Source organism: Oryctolagus cuniculus, chromosome X (assembly GCF_964237555.1).
Source record: "Oryctolagus cuniculus chromosome X, mOryCun1.1, whole genome shotgun sequence".
Lineage (NCBI taxonomy): Eukaryota > Metazoa > Chordata > Mammalia > Lagomorpha > Leporidae > Oryctolagus > Oryctolagus cuniculus.
The window spans coordinates 12,738,678-12,760,357 of record NC_091453.1 but is presented as its reverse complement, the minus strand read 5'-3'; the positions used below and the strand labels follow the sequence as shown (position 1 = coordinate 12,760,357).

The following is a 21,680-nucleotide window of genomic DNA, read 5'->3' as shown; positions in this document are numbered from 1 at the left end:
TACTGCTCTCCCAGGCCATAGCAGAGAGCTGGATTGGAAATGGAGTAGCCAGGGCTCGAACCAGTGCCCATATGGGATGCTGGCACTGTAGGCAGCAGCTTTACTTGTTATGCCACAGTTCCGGCCCCCACATTTTGATTTTGATAAGTGCCTTTTCAATGTTTGATTTTTAATATTGGCCATCAATTTAGCTTGTTTTAGATTTGGCTAAGTGCTTGCTGCAGCAGCGTGTATACTAAAATTGGAACAATGCAGAGATTATCATGGCCCCTTCACAAGGATGACTTGCCAATTTGTGAAGTGTTCCATTAAAAAATATACAGATTTTGCTATATTTATTCACCCTCATCACCACCAAACCCACAACCTAGCTATTAATATGTCTCCATTGACTTTAGAATATAGTTCTAAATATAATTCAGTGTTCTATAATCTAACATCAACACACTACATCTATTTGTAGAACAATCATGATCTTTGAGAAAATGTAAAATTTAAATATGTAGTTTTTATTGAAATTTTTCAAAGATGCAAAAGATTGGCTTTTTAAGCTATCAAAATGTTATAAAGCTTCATTTTAATAACTAAATCATACCAATATACATTATATATAAACTTCACAAGCAATTGAAAACTATGTTTCAGGAAATATTTCTTAGATTTCTGATTAAATATAGTATAGTTGTTGAGCTTTTTTATATTTAAAAGGATAAACTTTCTCATTTATTTAAAAAAGCTTAAATGTAACTTTACCATTTTAAAATGAGTGAAGTTGTTTTAAAGCAAAGTCTACTTTGGGTAGCAAAGATAGGTGTTTCATTTTGTAGGAACTCTAAAACGTAATTATTTTGAATCCACATTAAAGTTTCAAACAATCCAAATGCATCAGAAAAATTACTCAACATGCCATCAGTCCAAATACTAATTAAGAGAATAATCAGTCTCACTATTTGTTAAACATTTTAACATACATGTTAAGGGCTGGCACCATGGCTCAATAGGCTAATCCTCCACCTGTGGCTGTGGCACACCGGGTTCTAGTCCCGGTTGGGGCGCTGGATTCTGTCCCAGTTGCCCCTCGATCAGTCCAACTCTCTGCTATGGCCCGGGAGTGCAGTGGAGGATGGCCCATGTCCTTGGGCCCTGCACCTGCATGGGAGACCAGGAGAAGCACCTGGTTCCTGGCTTCGGATCAGTGCGGTACGCGGGCTGCAGCGGCCATTGTGGGGTGAACCAATGGAAAAGGAAGACCTTTCTCTCTGTCTTTCTCTCTCACTGTCCACTCTGTCAAAAAAAATGTTAAGATATTTTAGAAAATAAGTACTGCTCATACATGAATTGGACACATGCAAACACTCTCTGTGGGAATGTCAGTTGATGCAATTTGCTGGAAAGGAAGAGGGCAATTTAGCAGGGTCTAGGAAAAATGGAGCACTTCGAGAATTCCTGACACACAGATTTATGAGTAAAATAAAACAATGGTTTTATACACTACTACATTTTGAAGTAACTTATTACAGAGCAATAAATAACCAGAACATAAATTCATTTATGGGTAGCGATTTCCTCTTTTGGGACCTGCCTCTTTAGGAGCAATAGAAATCCCAATTTTTTTTTTTTTTTATTTCAGAGGTAGAGTTAGACAGTGAGAGAGAGACACAGAGAGGTCTTTCTTTCATTGGTTCAGCCCCCAAATGGCCACTATGGCCAGCGCTGCACCGATCCGAAGCCAGGAGCCAGGTGCTTCCTCCTTCCCATGGGGTGCAGGGCCTAAGCACTTGGGCCATCCTCCACTGCCTTCCCCGGCAACAGCAGAGAGCTGGCCTGGAAGAGGAGCAACTGGGACTAGAACCCAGTGCCCATATGGGATGCCAGTGCCGCAGACGGAGGATTAACCAAGTGAGCCATGGTGCTGGCCCCCCCAGAAATCCCAATCTTTACCAGTCTGCTCCATACTCCAACCAATTTTTATAAGGGACAGTCTACTTCAGGTGTTTCTTTTTTTTTTTTTTTTTGGCCAATATTCTATATGAGGTTAGTTCAGGCAGAGTTATTCCAATAGTTATCTTGATTTTCTTTACCAAGACAAAAATTTATTACATGGGTAATATGTTCATTATTTTACCAATCTTTGCTTGGGCCTCCATTTTCTATAAAGGTTTGCTGCAGCAATTTAATATTTGCCCACAGCTATTTATGCTTATATCAAGTTATACAAAAATCAAAAGGACTTAGAGGTATCCTTTTGTCAGGCCTGGTACTAATTTACAGTGAATTAGAGTGGATTCCCTCTCTTCCTTTTCATGTTTATGTTACTGACTGAAAGCCATTTTTGAATGTCATAGTTTTATTTCTGGTTCATTGACATAAATAGCAAAATGCATATTATCCTATAGAATAATTTATTGCTCTACCTGCTTTTTTTTTGGACAGGCAGAGTTAGACAACAGGGGGAGAGAGAGAGAGAGAGAGAGAGAAAGACAGAGACAGAGAGAAAGGTCTTCCTTCCGTCGGTTCAAGGTTCACCCCCGAAATGGCTGCTATGGCTGTCACGCTGCACCAATCTGAAGCCAGGAGCCAGGTGCTTCTTCCAGGTCTTTCAAGTGGGTGCAGGTCCTAAGCACTTAGGCCATCCTCCATTGCATTCCTGGGCCACAGCAGAGAGCTGGACTGGAAGTGGAGCAACCGGGACAGAATCTGGCACCCCAAATGGGACTAGAACCCTAAGTGCCGGCGCTGCAGGTGGAGGATTAGCCTAGTGAGCAGTGGCGCCAGCCGCTCTACCTGCTTATATAGCTATCATCTGAAATAGTGGCTAATACACAGATATTCTAAATCAAATCTCATTTTTGACACACATTCTCAAATATCGTTTCTACCAGCAACTTTCTTTAGTGGAACTGATCATTTTATTGAGGAGTGTAATTAGTAGGCAGATAACCTTGAGAGATTCACTAAAATTACAATACTTAAAATGGTTGGTGGGTATTTTCAAATTTCATAGCCATAGAAATTGAATGATTATATCTACATTAAATATTTTTCCAAGGTAAAGTTTTTGTGACTATGCTTTACGCCATACAATTTCAGAACACTACATATGTATTTGTCTCTGTGTGAAAAGAGATTCAGTGTTTTGTGTCAAAGAAAATGTTGATCCTGACTACCTACAGTTATTGTTGGGCTAACTTTAATTCTTAGGTAAAGTTGTCATATATGCAGGCAGGTGTTCAGTTTAGGCTAATCAATATTTGTGTACAATGTTGCATTTACATTTTACTTGTTTATGAAGCATATAGATTTGTTTTTATTCAGCTACAAAGAATGTCTACATGCTATATTCTTGCGAAAACAATTTCAGTACTATACCATACCAAGAAGTAAACCAACTCTCCTACACGAAAATCTCAGTAATAACATCCGTCTACGTTGTCCCACCCAACATGATGCAGTCCCAGAGGTTCAAGCTCCTATGTATGCAGAAGTAGGAGTGAACAATGGCAGAGAGCAGTATTAATGGTCGTTACAAAGGCCTATAAAAGACATTTTCTCATGTACCAATATTATTAAAAAATCCTTCAAAGTTTTTAGTTGTTATCACTAGATATTTTACCTTATATAATTTATTACTAATCATTGTGCCCTATTTGTTTTGACTGATGTTTTTGAACTTACATAAAATGCTCAGAATTTTTGAACTTTTTCTATTCTGCCTTTAGCTTTCTTTCTCCCATATTTTCTCATTTATTTATTTTAATATCCTTGTTTAAATATGTCCATAAAATATTTAAAATCACACTTGGAATAAAATGATCATACGCACACTTAGCTGTAAATGAGAGATTCTAAGAAAATTATTAATAATTAACATCATGATTTGTAAACTTACACTAAAATTCATGTCATCACAAGTCTAATATTTAAAGTTTCAACTTTTTAACAGATTTATTTGAAAGGCAGAGTTACAAAGAGAAAGACAGACAGAAAGGTCTTCCATCTGCTGGTTCACTCCCCAAATGGCTGCATTGGCTGGAGGTGGACCAGGCCAAAGCCAGGAGCCTGGAGCTTCTACCAGGTCTCCCACATGGGTATAGGGGTCCAAGGATATGGACTGAACTCTGCTTCCTTCTGAAGTTTCAATTTATAATGTTCAGTGGGGGCAGACATTTGGTTCAGTGATTAAGATGTCAGTTGGGGTGCCTACATCCCATATTGGAGTTTCTGGGTTCAAGTTCTGCTGATGCACACCCATGAGAGCAGCAGCTGTTGTCAGAAGTGGTTAAATCCGTGCTACCCATGTGGGTAACTGCAGTTGAGTTCTTGGCTACCAACTTCAACCTTGCCCAGCTGCTTGAATGTGTGCTAACTTGGATAATATGCATAGGAGTTCCCAGACAGTGTGTCCTGTCATGATTAAAAAGACAGACCCAGTTATCAAATGGAACTTTTGTTTTTACCATTACTTGATAGCACGTCATTCTTTATATAACACCAATCTGGTTTTAGTAGAAGTTATTTGTACAAGTCTACAGTTCAGTCAGCAATTTAGGGCTACAGAAACAAATTTTAAGTGACAAGTTGGTCCTCGTAGCAGTCAGTTTGTATTACGTCATGCTTCAGTCCCAAACAGCCCCAATATTTCAGTGGCTTACCACAACAAAATAGCTTATTTTCTGCATGTGTTAGTTGGAAAAAGAGACAACTTTGTTCAGCCCTGCTCCACATGTCTTCTTCATTATCAGAATCAAGCTGAAAGAACAGCAATTAAGGGGAAATTCTGTCCTCATAGTATAGAGAAAATAGAGAAGAAACTTGGTGGAAACACCCAGTCATTCTCTAAGGGTCTACTTCTAATTGACATTCATCACTTCTATTCACATTTCCTTACTTGATGCATGTCATAGAGAATGGCAGTGTATACTCTGCTTGAAGGATAGCACTGCATGCCATATATCAATGGTGAGCAATAAATAAACTTCTTAGAGACAAAGGAGAAATGAACATTTAGGAACAATTATTCAGTCCACATAATATAATGGTGTGATAAAGTTGGAGAACAGAGAAGTGCAGAGCACTGACCCTGTTGCAGTGCAACATGAAGGTCAAGCATAAAAAAGGAGATAGCAAAAGACAGAATAACATATTAGAAAAATCCATGTAAGTCTGCTCTCATCAAAGCTAGATGGTTTTCTAAATAGGAGAGAGTGGTTAAATGCACTTGGTGACTCTGAATAGCCAATTAAAGAGGGTGATAGAGTTTTCCACAGTATTTGTCAAAAGTAACAAGACTGGGGCCATGAAAAGTACATTTTAAGTGTTACTTTCAAAGTAAGAGTACAGTCCATGTGGAAGTAAATGAGGATTTCTTTTTTTTAAAACCTAGAAATCTTGTATTTAAGGTATACAAACTTCATGCCATTCATATACACAAATTTAGGGCCCTATTGATTCTTTCTACCCTACTCTCCCTCCCACACACAACCCCAAATTTCTTCCTCCTCCCTCTCCTGTTCCCAGTCTTATTTTTTACAAAAAAATATTTTCAATTAGTTTTATACACATGAGATTAACTCTATATTAAGAGAACAACAAATAGTTTTTTTAAAGAAATTATTCCTCCTCAGTTCCTCATCAATTTCATTTCTATAGATTACCTTTTAGGTACTCTGTTACCACAGATCAGGGAGAACATATGATATTTCTCTTTTGGGGACTGGCTTATTTCACTAAATATAATGGCTTCCAGTTGCATCCATTTTGTTGTAAATGACAGGATTTTATTCTTTCTATGGTTGAGTAATATTCCACAGTGTATATATATCACATTTTCTTTATCCAGTCATCAGTTGATGGATACCTCAGTTGATTCCGTATCTTAGATATTGTGATTTGAGGTGCAATAAACATGGGATACAGATAACTCTTTCACATGCTGATATCATTTTGTTTGGGTAAATTCCCTGGAGTGGGATAGCTCTGTCATATGGTAGATCTATTTTCAGATTTCTGAGGAGTCTCCATATTGTCTTCCACAATAGCGTACTAGTCTACATTCCCACCAACAGTGGATCAGGGTACATTTTTCCCCACATACTCATCAGTATTTTTTTGGACAGGCAGAGTGGACAGTGAGAGAGAGAGACAGAGAGAAAGGTCTTCCTTTTGCCGTTAGTTCACCCTCCAATGGCTGCCACGGCTGGCGCGCTGCAGCCGACACACCACACTGATCCGAAGGCAGGAGCCAGGTGCTTCTCCTGGTCTCCCATGGGGTGCAGGGCCCAAGCACTTGGGCCATCCTCCACTGCACTCCTTGGCCACAGCAGAGAGCTGGCCTGGAAGAGGGGCAACCGCGAAAGAATCCGCTGCCCCGACCGGGACCAGAACCCGGTGTGCCAGCACCGCTTGGTGGAGGATTAGCCTATTAAGCTGCGGCGCCGGCCACTCATCAGTATTTATTGCTTGTGATTTCTGTATGAAAGCCATCCTAACTGGGGTGAGATAAAACCTCATTGTGGCTTTGATTTGCATTTCCCTGATGGCTAGTGATCCTGAGTATTTTTTATATGTTTGTAGGCCATTTTATTTTTATCCTTTGAAAAAGACCTGTTCGAGTCGTTTGCCCATTTCTTCTTCAGTTTTTTTGAACTCATCAAAGTGCCTTAATTTTTTTTTCCCCAAAGAAACCATTTGTTTAATGAGTATCCATTTTATAAGTACAATTAAGGAATGTAGTGATTCTTCCCATTATACCCACTCTCCCATCCCACTCCCACCCCACCTCGCCTGCTCCTCTCTCTCTCATTCCCAGTACCATTCTCCATGAAGGGAGGAAGGAAGGGAGGTAGGAAGGGAGGGAGGGATGGATGGAGGGAGGGAGGAAGAGAGGAAGAGGTCTTCCTGTTCCCCAACAGTAAAGATAAGGGCTGTTCAAGTCATGGCTTCTCAAAGTGTCAATTTCACTCCTGCAGGTTTCCTTTTAGGTGCTCTATTAGTTCTCACAGATCAGGGAGAACATATATTTTTCTCTTTGAGACTGGCTTATTTCACTAAGTATGGCGTTTTCTAGATTTGTTGATTTTGTTGAAAAAATGACTGGATTTCATTTTTTTAACATATCTCATAATTTTTTTTACGTATCATAATTTCTTTATCCAGGATTCAGTTGATGGGAATTTAGGCTGATTTCATGACTTAGCTGTTGTGAACTGACCTGCAATAAACATGGGGATGCGATAACACTTTTATTTGTTGATTTCATTTCCCTTGGGTAAATTCCCAGAAATGGGATGGCTGGGTCATGTGGTAGGTCTATATTCACATTTCTGAGATATCTCCAAACTGATTTGCATAGTGGTTCTACCAGTTTACATTCCCATCAACAATGGATTAGGGTACCTTTTTCAACACATCCTCACTAGCATTTGTTGTTTGTTGATTGTTGATTTCTGTTTGAGAGACATTCTAACAGGGTGATGTGAAACCTCATTTTGGTTTGGATTTGCATTTCCCTGATGGCTAGTGATCCTGAGCAGTTCTTCATGTGTCTGTTGGCCATTCAGATTTCCTCTTTTGAACAATATCTATTAAAGTCCTTAGCCCATTTCTTAACTGGGTTGTTTATTTTGTTGTTGTGGGGCTTCTTGATTTCTTTATATATTTTGGTAATTAATCCTTTATAAGTTGCATTGTTTGCAAATAAGTTCTCCCACTCTGTCACTTGCCTCTTCACTTTCCTGAGTGGTTATTTAGCTGTACAGAAGATTCTCAATTTGATGTAATCCCATTTGTTTAATTTGGATTTGATTGCCTGTGCCTCTAGGGCCTTTTCCAAGAATTTTTCCCTGGGCCAATGACTTTCAGTGTTTCCCAAATGTTCTCTAGTAATTTGATGGTATCAGGTCATAGATTTAGGTCTTTAAACCATTTTTAATGTATTTTTGTATAAGGTGTAAGGTATGGGTCCTGCTTCATACTCCTGCATATGGAAATGCAGTTATCCCAGCACCATTTGTTGAAGAGACTGTCCTTGCTCCAGGGATTGGTTTTGTCAAATATAAGTTGATTTTAGATGCTTGGATTGATTTCTGGCATTTCAATTCTGTTCCACTGGCCTATCCATCTATTTTTGTAACAGTACCAGACTGTTTTGATTATAACTGCCTTGTAGTACGTCTTGAAATCTGGTATTGTGATGGTTCCTGATTCATTTTTGTTGTATAAGATTGCTTTTGCTGTTCAAGGTCTCCTGTGTCTCCATATGAATTTCAGCATCATTTTTTCTAGATCTGAGAATAATGTCTTTGATATTTTTATGGGTATCGCATTGAATCTGTAAATTGCTTTTGGGAGAATGGACATTTTGATGATAATGATTCTTCCAATCCATAAAAATGGAAGATTTTTCCATTTTTTTGTATCTTCTATTTCTTTCTTTAAAGTTTTATAATTCTCATTGTAGAGATTATTGACATCCTTGGTTAAATTTATTCCACTGTGTTTGATTTTTTTTTTGGTGCTATTGTGAATGCAATTGATCTTAGAAGTTCTATTTCAGTCTTTTGGATCCCCTATATATAGAATCATGTCATCTGCAAATAGGGATAGTTTGACTTCCTCATTCTCAATTTGAATCCCTTTGATTTTTTTTGTTATCTAATAGTTATAGCTAAAACTTCCAGGACTGTATTGAATAGTAATGGCAAGACTGGGCATCCTTGCAGGTTCCACATCTCAGTGGGAATGCTTCAGACTTTTGTTCAGTAGGATGCTGGTCATGGGTTTGTCATGAATTGCCTTGATTGTGTTGAGGAATATTCCTTGTATACCCAGTTTGCATACAGTTTTCATCATGAAATGGTGTTGTATTTTAACAAATATCTTCTCTGCATCGATTGAGATAATCATATGGTTTTGTTCTTCACTTTGTTAATGTGATGTATCATGTTGATTGATTTGTGAATGTTGAACCATGTTTGCAAACCAGGGATAAAACCCACTTGTTCCAGGTGAATGATCTTTTTGATGTGTTGTTGGACTTGATTGGCCAAAATTTTGTTGAGGATCTTTGCGTCTATGTTCATCAGAGATATTGGTCTGCAGTTCTCTTTCTCTGTTGTATCTTTTTCAGGTTCAGGAATTAAGGTAATGCTGGCTTCATAGTAAGAATTTGGGAGTATTCTCTGTCTTTAAATTGTGTTGAATAGCTTGAGAAGAATTGGAGTTAGTTCTTTAAATGTCTGGTGGAATTCAGCTGTGAAGCCATCTGGACCTGGGCTTTTCTTTTTTGGGAGGGTCTTTATTACTGATTCAATTTCTGCTTTGGTAATTGGTCTGTTTAGGTTTTCTATGTCTTCATGGCTCAGTTTAAGTAGGCTGTATGTATCCAGGAGTCTTTCCATTTCTTCTGGATTCCTCGATTTGTTGGCATACAGCTCTTTGTAGTAATTTCTGATGATTCTTTTTTATTTTTGTGGTGTCTGTTGTTACACTTCCTTTCCATCTCTAATTTTATTGCTTTGTGTATTCTCTCTCCTTTTTTGGTTAGTTGGGACAATGGTTTATCAATTTTGTTTATTTTTTCAAAATACCAACTCTTTGTTTTGCTGATCTTTTGTTTTGCTTTTTTGGTTTCAATTTTGTTGATTTCTTCCCTAATTTTAATTATTTCTTTTCTCCTAGTAGTTTTTGATTTGGTTTGCTGTTGTTTTTTAGATCCTTGAAATGCATTGATAGCTCATTTATTTGGTGCCTTTCCAATTTCTTGATGCAGGCACCAGTTGCTATAAACTATCCTCTTAACACTGCTTTTGCTACATCACATAAATTTTGATATGTTGTATTGTCATCTTCATTTTTTTCCAGAAATTTTTTGATTTCTCTTTTTTTAAAATTTTTTTAATTTTATTTTTTTTACAGGCAGAATGGACAGTGTGAGAGAGAGACACAGAGAGAAAGGTCTTCCTTTACCAGTGGTTCACCCTCTAATGGCCACCACGGCCAGTGTGCTGTGGCCGGCGCATCGTGCTGATCTGAAGCCAGGAGCTAGGTGCTTTTCCTGGACTCCCATGGGGTGCAGAGCCCAAGAACTTGGGCCATCCTCCACTGCACTCCCGGGCCATAGCAGAGAGCTGGCCTGGAAGAAGGGCAACTGGGACAGAATCCAGCGCCCTGACCAGGACTAGAACCTGGTGTGCCAGCACCGCAGGTGGAGGATTAGCCTATTGAGCTGTGGTGCTGGCCTTGATTTCTCTTTTGATGTCTTCTATGAGCCACTGTTCATTTAGGAACATGTTGTTCAGTCTCCATGTAATTTCCAGCTTCATTCCATTGTGGTCCAGGAAGATGCATGGTATGATTTCAATTTTGTTGAATTTGCTGAGACTTGCTTTATGGCCTAGCATGTGGTCAATCCTAGAGAATGATTCATGCATTATATAATAATATATAATAATATAATATATATTATAATAATATAATATATAATAATTAATATAATATATAATAATTAATATAATATAATATAATATTAATATAATATAATAATATATAATATAATGATATATTATATAATATATAATAATATAATAGTTGAATTAGTTCGTTAATCATTACATAGTGCCCTTCTTTGTTCCTTTCAACAGTTTTTGTGTTAAAGTCTATTTTGTCTGATATTAGGATGGCTACATCAGCTCTTTTTTGGTTTCTGCTAGCATGGAATATCTTTTTCCATCCTTTCACTTTCAGTCTGCATGCATCTTTTTGGTGAGATGTGTTTCTTGTAGGCAGCAAATAGATGGATTTTGGTTTTTAGTTCATTCAGCCAGTCTGTGTCTTTTAACTGGACAGTTGAGGCCATTTACATTCAAGGTGACTATTGGTAAGTAATGACTTTGCCCTGACATTTTTCCATTAATATTTCTATTTTTTACTTTGGATTTCCATTGTACTTTTACTGGGAACTTTTCTTCCTTTACCTTCCTCCATAGTGACGACCATGTTTTTGTGTTTCTGTTTTCAGCACATTGTTAAGCATCTTTTTAGGGCTGGACAGGTGGTTACAGATACTTTGAGTTCCTGTTTGTCATGGAAGGTCTTTATTTTGCCTTCATTCATAAATGAGAGCTTTGCAGAGTATAGTATTCTGGGTTGCCAGTTTTTTTTCTTAACACTTGGACTATATCTTTCCATTCTCTCCTAGTATATAAGGCTTTTGATGAGAAGTCCAACCTGAGTCTTACCGGAGATCCTCTGAAAGTAATTTGGCATTTCTCTCATGCACATTTTAGAATCTTTTCCTTATGTTTTACTGTGGAGAGTTTGATTTTCGTGGTGAAGACCTTTTCTGTTCACATCTATTAGGAGTTCTATCTGCTTCCTTTATTTGTATGTCCCTTTCATTCTCCAAATTGGGGAAATTTTCTCTTATTATTTCACTAAAAAGGCCTTCTAATCCTTTCTCTCATTCCATGCCTTCAGGAACTCAGACAACCAGTAAGCTGGGTCATTTGATAGTACCCTGTAGATTCCCAATAGTGTTTTTTAGTTTTCTAAATTCTTCTTGTTGTGTTTGTTCTGAGCAAAATGATTTCCTGTGCTTTGCCTTCTAAGTTTAATATTCTTTCTTCTGCTTCACTGATTCTGTTGTTAAGTCTTTTCATGGTATGTTTTTTATTTTTTCTATTTAACTCTTCATTTCCAAGATTTCACTTTAAGCTCTCAATTTTGTGGGAGAAATTTTCTTTCATATCATATATAGATTTCACTAGTTCATGGATTTGCTTATGATTACTTCTAAGTTATCCTATGATCAACTTTTTGAATTCCATTTCTCACATTTCTTCAATCTCATCATCTTAACAATCTAGTATTGAAGTGTTGTGTTCTTTTGGGGTTGTCATGTTGTCTTCCTTCTTCTTGTTTCTTGGATTGTTGCATTTGTTATTTGGTATTTGTGGGCATACTCATTGGTTTCTTCTTTGATTTTTTTTTTTGTGGCAGCTTTTATCTTGGGATTATGTTGGATTGGATTATTGGAGTGTCAGCTTTAGGGAATACCTAGAGGCATGTGATTGAAGTGGCTAGGGAGGTCTGTTCAGCACTCTAGGGTGAAGTGCATGTCTGAGGTGACACACCCAGGTTTGGCATGTTAAATCTCTCTCTCTCTCTTTTAATCAGAGGGGAAGTTTGTTCTTATCTGTTGTCATAGATTCAGCTGAGCTCCTCTCCTTTGCCTATTTCTTAACTGGATTGTTTGTTTTGATGTTGTTTCTTGAGTTCTTTATAGATTCAGAATATTAATCCTTTATCATTTGCATAATGTGCAAAATGTTTTCTTCCATTCTGTCGGTAGTCTCTTCACTTAATTGAGTGTTTCCTTTTCAGTACAGAAGCTTCTCGGAGTGATGTAATCCCATTTGTCTGTTTTGGCTTTGATTGCCTGTGTTTATGTGGTCATTTCCAACATGTATTTGCATATGCAATATCTTGTTCTTCTCTAGTAATTTGATGGTATCGGATCATGGATTTAGGTCCCTGATCCATTTTGAGTTGATTTTTGTAAAAGGTGTAAGGTAGGGGTCTCATTTCATACTTCTGCATGTGGAGATAGAATTTTCCTAGCCCCATTTGTTGAAGTGACTATCCTTTCTCCAAGGATTGATTCCATTCCATTTTCAAAGGTCAGTTGGTTGTAGATGTATGGATTGATCTCTGGGGTTTCTGTTCTGTTCCATTGGTCTGCATGTCTAATTTTGTGACAGTATCAGACTGTTTTGATTATTAGTGCCCTGTAGTATGTTTTGAAATCTGGTGCTCTTATTCTCCAGTTTTGTTTTTGTTGTTTTAAGATTTTGATTGGGATTACATTGAGTATGTAAATTGCTGTGGGTAATGTGGACATTTTGATATTAATTCTTCCAATCCATGAACATGAAGGACTTTTTTCATTTTTTGTGTCTTCTGTTTCTTTTTTTAATGTCTTGTAATTTTCAGTGTAGAGATCTTTGACCTCCTTGGTTAAATTTATTCCACTGTATTTAACTTGTTTTGTAGCTATTGTGAATGGTACTGATCTTACAGTTTTTTTCTCAGCCATCACATTGTCTGTGTTTACAAAGGTTTTTGATTTATGTGATTTTATATACTGCAATACTCCCAAATTCTCTTATGAGTTACAATAGTGTCTCAGTGGAGTCTTTTGCTTCCACTATATATAGAATCATGTCATCTGCAAACAGATGGATAAGTTGACTTCCTCCTTTCCAGTTTGTATTCCTTTTATTTCCTTTTCTTGCTTAATAGCTCTGGCTAAAACTTCAGGACTGCATTGAATAGCAATGGTAAAAGTTAGAATCCTTGTCTGGTTCTGGATCTTAGTTGAAGAGCTTCCAAATTTTCCCTATTCAATATGATACTGGTTATGTGTTTGCTGTATATTGCTTTCATTGTTTTGAGGAATATTCCTTTTATATTCAATTTGCTTAGGTTTTCATCATGAAAGATGTTACATTTTATCAAATGTGTTCTCTTCATTTATTGATATAATCCATGATGTACACCCTCTTAAAAGTTAGGTAAGGAATTTAAATGCTCAGTAAGAGGATTAGGAGCCCCAAATCCTTTCCCACTATTAGCAATCCACCTAAATTGGATTTTTAGTGGATAGGAGGAGAAGATTTAATAGTTAAATTAATTTCAGGTTTGTTTATTGCCAAGAATTGGGAATACTAAGATCTGTGTGTTGCTAATTAAAACGGTCTATACCTATTTTTGAAGAATATAAATGGGATTTCAAAGAAATGAAAGTAAAGATGCCAGAATAAATGAACACAAAGAAAAAGAAAATCTAGTTAGAGTGTGTGACATTTGGATTGATATTTTGCTGATGGTAATCATGGTTGATACCAAAGCTCAGAGTATGCACTTGATATTGAATTGCTAGATTGGTTGTAGGTAAAGATCACCAAGTGATAAAGTAAAAGAAATGAGAGTGTGGAAGCTTGGACTAGATATATACTATGTAAAGTCAGACCTTTTGTAGACACTGAGGTGGAGTTAGGAGCTCAAGAAAATTGTTGTGCAAGTCAATTTCCTTGAGTGATAAAGGAGGAGAAAAACAGGATTGGACAGGGAAAGCTTTCAGGTAATTAAGCATATCTGACACCCGGAAGAGGGGAAGAAGCATATGGCAGAGAGAAACTCAGATTGCATGCAGTTCTGAAACTCCTTTGACAAACCTGATAGATATCTCTGGTTCAAAGATTGCTCTGAAAGGGCAAGTACTCTTTATTGGCTGGGTCATTGTCTGGGGCTTTCCCTGGAAGAATATAGTATTGGTCCAAATATCACAGCAGATTCCCAAGGTATTGCAGCTGCAGAGTGTCAACTACAGGGACTCCTCACAGCTGAATGGCATGTTATTTCTTAAAGGGTATTCTGAATGACATATCTCTCCATCACATCTACTTGCATATTAAAATATTCCGGGATAACAATAGCAATGAAAGAAGAGTGAACTGGGATCTAAATCTTCTATGTACTGGAAACAGATGAGGAAATACTACCAGTGAAGTAGATGAAAGCCAGGAAGAGCAGTATAGCCCAATGCTGTGGAAGGTCTGTAGTTATAAATGAAGAAAGTAGAAAAAATAGCGTTAGTGGTAATTTGGAGCAAGATAGAACAGTTATTACACTTCCTAGAATTGAGATCCATGAGATTGGTGAGAAACAAATACATGAACTTAAAATAGTTCTATTAGTATGTACTAATGGAATAGGTAGTATTGGAAGTACAAATTTCATTTAAACTGAAAAGTTGAAGGTTGAGGGTATAAAGGAGTTATACACCACATATCTGGAAACCCAGAGAAATCATAATAAATTTGGGGTAGGAGAAAATATATGGGGACATGAATCAGATTAGAAGTTGTAGGTGCAAGAATCTGCGTGATGATAGTGGGAATTGAACCCCCAATGAAAGTAGAGAAAAATGAATAATCAGTCCAAGTTTAGCCTTTTGTTCTTAAATCAATGTGATGAGGGCTTTAGAATGTTTGTTCCTTTTTGCAACTTCCCATGAGGAGCATAAAACTAGGTGATGAACTCTACTTGAATGCCACATGAATTGTTGATCCACTGAAGGTTAGCCATTATAAGCACAGGTATGCTGCCATAAAATTAGAGTTGATAGATGATTAGAATAATAACAGAAACAAAATCAAAACCAGATAATAAGGTTGATAAGAGCAAGACTGATTCTACAAGGTTACACTTTGTTAACATTTTTAATTCAGACCAATGCTTATTTTTAAAACATCAAAATAGGATTGTATATTTATTATTATTTAATAAATCATAAAAGGAGATATCAATAAAATTATTCTCAACACATGTACCTTTTATAAGATTAATATATTTAAAAGGTGGAGTGACATAGAATGAGGGAGGAAGGAAGGGAGGGAGAGAGAGAGGCTGCAATAGCCAGGGCTGGGCCAGGCTGAAGCCAGGATCCAAGAACACTTAAAAGGGTCTTCCACATGGGTGGAAATCAGCAGGAAGCTGGTCAGAAGCAGAGGAGGAGTGAGGACTTAAAAAAGCCACTCTGATACGGAATGCAGACATCCCAAGCAGTGGCTTAACCTGCTGTACCATAATGTCTGCCCCTCAATACAAGTACTTTCCAAAGGTGTAAATGTGTATTTATATCCAATAGAATATTGCTCAACCATGAAAAGAAATGAAATACTGATACATAATGCAATGTGGATGAATAATGAAACATTATGCTAAGTGAAACAAGATGCAAAAGTCACATTCTATTATTTCATTTATAGAAAATACTCAGAATAGATAAATCCATAGAGATAGAACACTGGCAGTTGCCAGGAACTTGGAGGAATGGGAACTGGAGAGCTTTGGAGGTGATGAAAATATTTCAGAACTAGAAAAATGTGATTGTTCAACATTGTGGAAGTAATAAATGCCACTGAATGGTTTGCTTCAAAGTGATGAAATTTATGTTACGTGACTTTTGTCTTAATTTCAAAAAAACATAGTAAGACTCACTTGAAATGGTTTGAAGTAATAACACTCTTGGAAAGCTATGAGGAAATGGGTAATCTCATAGTATGGAAATATGAACTAGTATGAAACTGTAAGAGCAAAATATATATTTCAAAAATAAATTAGTGGTGCTGGAAATATGAACTTTAAATATTAGCTTTAAAAGTATATCCTGTAGTTATAGTCTAGATAGTTAGTATTCTATATATAGCTTGCAAATTCCCTTCTCCACTTTCCAACTCATCATATACAGTGAGGAATTGGTTGAAAGAAACTAGCCAAAGGAGAGTCTTTCCATATCTATATATTTGGGGAAAATAAATTTTACATATAGATGTGGTACTTTCTTTATACTGCACAGTAATAGGAGGTACACATATGGTATAAATTTTAAAATCTCATAGTTTGAATAAATATCACCCATTATGAGTCCTACTCACAAGAGATCTTTTAGATCATTCTAGAAAAAAAAAATGACCCAGAACTCAGTACGTATTGAGATAGATCTGTATAAATTTAATTACAAGAATATTTTCCCTTTTCTGCTGTTACTTGTTTTCTTGTGGCCTTAAAACACATCCAAATTGTGTCCAAGTAGAGCACATCTACTCTTGGTTGAACCAAATATCATTGGAAGACAACTGTATTCCAAGATTGAGCATCTCTGGTTCTTTAAACCATGAATAATGAATGCATGCATAGTTTTTTTGACATAAAAGTTACACTTCACTTCTTCATCTGCAATTCATGGAAATACAAACACTATTACAATTTTAAAAGGCCAATCACATGACACTTTGTTAGTTACATATGCTAAAGAAAATGTATTCCATTGTGATAGCTACTAGGCTCAAAAATATCAAAAGTGATTTATTTTTGGTAAAAACATATTAAATTAAGGGAGCTACATTATGGAGCTTCCTTTAAAAAATCCAAATTTGCTTTATTTTAAGGTTAAAGTCCTTGCATACTACGATTTTATAAGCCAAGTTTTATATGGGGAATGATTATTATGTTGAATTATGAATCCCTGAAAATAAAGCTTTCCGAAAGAAATGCTGGCACAACCTTAATTGCTGTTCAAAATGTTGGCATTTTAATCTATATAAATACTCTAATAATACCCTCTTTTCTCTGTATGTAAGCCATGATAGCTATTTAAAGACATTGGTATTTATATATTGCAGGTTTGTGGGACCCTTGTGAGAGAAACCCTTGTCAGAATGAAATAACTCATTTGGGCTAACTAGATGAAAGTCAAGAACAAACAAGTACTTGGATCCAGATGGTTGTTCCCTCAGTATTATGATTATATGGGTTTTACAATGTCCGGTTCCAGAGGGACATAGAAAAGTATTATTTATTACTGCTGGTGCTTGAATATATTTACTAGTTCCCCTTCTGTGCCTAAAAACATCTTTATTTGCCTTTTCTGCTAAAACTTTTACTTCATCCCATACATATAAATGCCATACATGTTCTCACCAAAATCTTTTATGTCTGCTTTTAATTGAAGAAGTAGTGTTGTTTAATCTCATTCTTCAACATGAAATCCAAAGAGTAGTATAACTCAGTAAATTAGTTATCACTTTGAGTTTCTAAGAAAACATTGACAAATTTTACCACAACCTCACCCTGTCCAGGAATCAGGTATTTGGAAATGGAAAAAAAAGTTTCCAATTTCCCTTATGATTGAGTGTTACATAAACACAATTTCAGGGAACAACAAATTACATTTGAGAAGATTGTCCTGAAAACATACAACCTATAAATTTATAAATTTTAGCTAGAGTGGGGATTTCTGTTATTAGAAGATGATGCTGAATGGCATAATAATACTTGGTGCATTTCTTTGTTAAATAATAACCATAATAGTTTAGAAAAGGACACCACAATATGCACATACTAAACCTTTTTCATTATCTGGTGTTTTCTAGCCCTTGTGTCCAGTGATAATTCTAGCATATTGGGGGTTCAATTTTAATTTTTTATTTTTTCCCCAGAAACTTTTTATTTAAGGTATGCAAGCTTCATGCATTTATAAATACAACTTTTCCCCCAGAAACCTTTTATTTACAGAATATAAACTTCATATATTTCCTAAGTACAACTTCAGGAACATAGAGATCCTTCCTACCCTACCTGCCCTTCCACCCACACTCCCACCTTCTTCCTCTTCCCTCTGATTCCCATTCTTATATTTTACTAAGATCTATTTTCAGTTAACTTTTTACACATAAGATTAACCATATACTAAGTAAAGAGTTCAACAAATAGTATGGGGGAAAAAAATCTGTTCTTCAACAGTCAAGACAAGGGCTGTTCAAAGTCATTGCATCTCAAAGTGTCAATTTCACTTCAATAGATTACTTTTTAGGTACTCTATTAGTTACCACAGATCAGAGATAACATATGGTCTATGTCCTGGCATATTTCACTAAGTATGATGTTTTCCAGTTTCATCTATTTTGCTGCAAATGACCAGATTTCATTTTTTTTATGGCCTAGCACATGGTCTATTCTAGAGAAAGTTCCTGTACTGGTGAGAAGATTGTGTATTTTGCGGCTGTACAATGGAAAGTTCTGTAGGATCTGTTAGGTCCATTTGGTCTATGGTGTTGATTAAATATGTTGTTTCCTTGTAGATTTTCTGTCTGGTATTGAAGTCCCCCAGTACTATTGTATTGGAGTCTAAGTCTCCCTTTAAGTTCCTTAACATATCTTTTAAGTAGCCAAGTGGGGGTTCCAATTTTTAAAAAATACTAAGCTCAACCCATTTTTCTCTTACTAAAGTCATTTAATTTGAAACATTGTGTTTGTGCTTTGGTGCCTTTAACTAATTTTTTTGTATTAGTAAATCATTTATTCAGGTGATTGCAATAGGTATCAAGACTATCACAGAGGTGAGGCTCATTTCCCACTTTACTGAAAACAGCTGGACAATGAACAGGGTGAAGGCTCTAGCTGAAAAATAGCAATGAGATTACTTGCAAAATGACTTAACATGATTCTCTCTCTTTTTTAAAAATATTCATTTTATTTATTTAACAGAGTTAAAAAGAGAAGTAGAGAGAGAGAGAGGTAGAAAGAGAGATCTTCCATTGCTGGTTCACTCCCCAGATGACTGCCTGGCCGGAGTTGAGCTGATCCGAAGTCAGGAGCCAGGAGCTTCTTCCAGGTCTCCCACGTGGGTGCAGGGGCCCAAGGACTTGGGCCATCTTCCACTGCTTTTCCAGGCCATAGCAGAGAGCTGGATTGGAAGTGGAGCAGCCAGGACTTGAAACAGTGCCCACATAGGATGCCAGCACTTTAGACCAGAGTTTAACCCGGTAAGCCACAGTGACAGCCCCAACATGATTCTATTTAAACTGACTTAGATCTTGGCTAAAACTGCATAGGCAAACTTGTGGTCTCTTGATTTGAGCACTGGTTAGTCAACCACACAGACTGAAGATTATGTCCAAGGATGAGGTGTAGTAAGACTAAAGTTTCAGCAGAGGGTCTTTGTCATTAGGATGCATTTAATATTTTCTGTAACTATAGGGACTTTAAATCCCATGTGTCCTGTGGTAACCCCTCCCCATGCCTTGCCACTGTATTCCCTGAAGAACTTCTTTCTAAATTCAATGCATGTCTTGTGGGTGTTTTTGTTCTTAATCTATTGTTATTTTATTGAATCCTTGTCCCTTAGGTAGTAAGGAGTAGGGAAGAGGAAGCATTTTATAACCTAATTACTAATCTCATTTTTTAAAAAAGATTTATTTATTTGAAAGTCAGAGTTACAGAGAGAGAGAAGGAGAGGCAGAGAGAGCGAGTTGTTTTCCATCTGCTGGTTCGCTCCCCAGATGGCTTCAATGGCCAGAGTTGTGCAGATCTGGAGCCAGGAGCCAGGAGCTTCCTCCGCGTCTCCCACACAGGTGCAGGAGCCCAAGGACTTGGGCCATCTGCTGCTGCTTTCCCAGGCCATAGCAGAGAGCTAGATTGGAAGTGGAGTAGCCAGGTCTCAAACCAGCATCCATATGGGTTGCCAGCGCTTTAGGCCAGGGTGTCACAGGCCACTGTGCCAAAGCGCTGGCCCGAACTAATCTCATTTTTTAAAAGTAAGCTTCAGTTCTTTTGCGATGACCTTCAGAACTGTCTCAGTACTTCTTTGTCTTTCCTTACATGGGATTTGAGGGCTAGAGAGGACTGCTGCTGACTGAGTGCTCTCCCCCAGGTAAAGAAAGGTTGGCTACAATATTTTTCCTTGTCTGTCCTAGAGAATGCTGTTTCTATTTCAAAATCATTGCTTTTCCTCTGTGTTTCTAAATGGTTGCTTTTCCCTACCCTCTGCCCCAGACAGAAGAATTTTTTTCATTAATCACTACTGTGAGAAATTAGGAGGCCTTCTAGGAGTAGAATTCATAAAAGTGTGGGCCCCTTCCCCATCTGGGGGCTTCCAGGAATTTTTAACCTAAAAGTAGTCCACACTCAGCCTCCACAAGTATGTCAAGATCACACATTTTTGTATTCCAACCAGCTTCTGCTGCCATTATGTAATCTCACTGTGATTCTCTATATTCATCTGTCTCTCCAGATTTCAGGGTGACAGTTTTCCCTGTGTTTTCAAATCTCTAATGTGTCTTTAAAGATCAATGATTTTTTAGTTTGGTCAGCTTTTCTGCTATTGTTGTAAGGATAGGAGTGATGACTTCCAAGCTCTCTAACTTGGAATAAGCAGGCTCAATAACTTTTTTTTCTTTCTTTCTCTTTTTAAAAAATTATTTATTTATGTTGAAAGAGTTACACAGAGAGAGGAGAGGCAGAGAGAGAGAGAGAAAGAGAGAGAGAGAGAGAGAGGTCTTCCATCTGATGGTTCACTCCCCCAGTTGGCCACAATGGCTGGAGCTGCCCCAATCTGAATCCAGGAGCCAGGAGCTTCTTCCGGGTCTCCCACATGGGTGCAGGGGAAAAGGACTAGGTCCATCTTCTACTGCATTCCTAGGCCATAGCAGAGAGCTGGATCAGAAGTGGAGCAGCCGGGACTTGAACCAGCACCCATGTGGGATGCCGGCATTGCAGGTGGCAGCTTACCTGCTACACCATAGCACTGGCCCCTCAATAACTTTTCATGTATATACATACCAACCATCCTCAAGATGTAGAACATTTCCATCACCACAAAATCTCCTGTCAGGTCTCTTAATATTTAATAACCCCTCATAGTGGTAACCGCTCTTCTAATATATATCACATCACCATAGCTTAATTAGCCTGTTCTCAAATTTTGTATAGATTAAATCATACAGATGTATCTTACTATATATGACTCCTTTGGTTCAATTTATTTTTTGGTATTCATACATGCTATTATTATGTGTATCAATTCTCTTTTTAATGCTAAGTATGTGGTTTATCCATTACCCTTTCGATTGACATTTTGGTTCGATTGTTCATTCCCCCTCCTCTTCCCCTTCCCCTTCCCGCAGATTAAATGAAGTAATATACCTTTAGATTACAAAACCACAACGACTTGAAATCTCTCTGGTGTCCTAAGTTACATACTCTTGATCCATCTCTAACTTGAGCATCAGCTACAAAATAGCACACATTTGGCCGGAGCTGGCAATATCCCACCTGAA

General features: G+C 37.3%; 1 non-coding gene across 1 annotated transcript; it reads left to right on the top strand.

The window, feature by feature from the left end:
- The first annotated feature begins 211 nt into the window (after positions 1-211).
- LOC127485024 (U6 spliceosomal RNA) lies at positions 212-315 on the top strand. Its single transcript, XR_007912228.2, has one exon. It is a non-coding gene; the product is annotated as a U6 spliceosomal RNA (small nuclear RNA).
- The last annotated feature ends 21,365 nt before the right edge of the window (positions 316-21,680 follow it).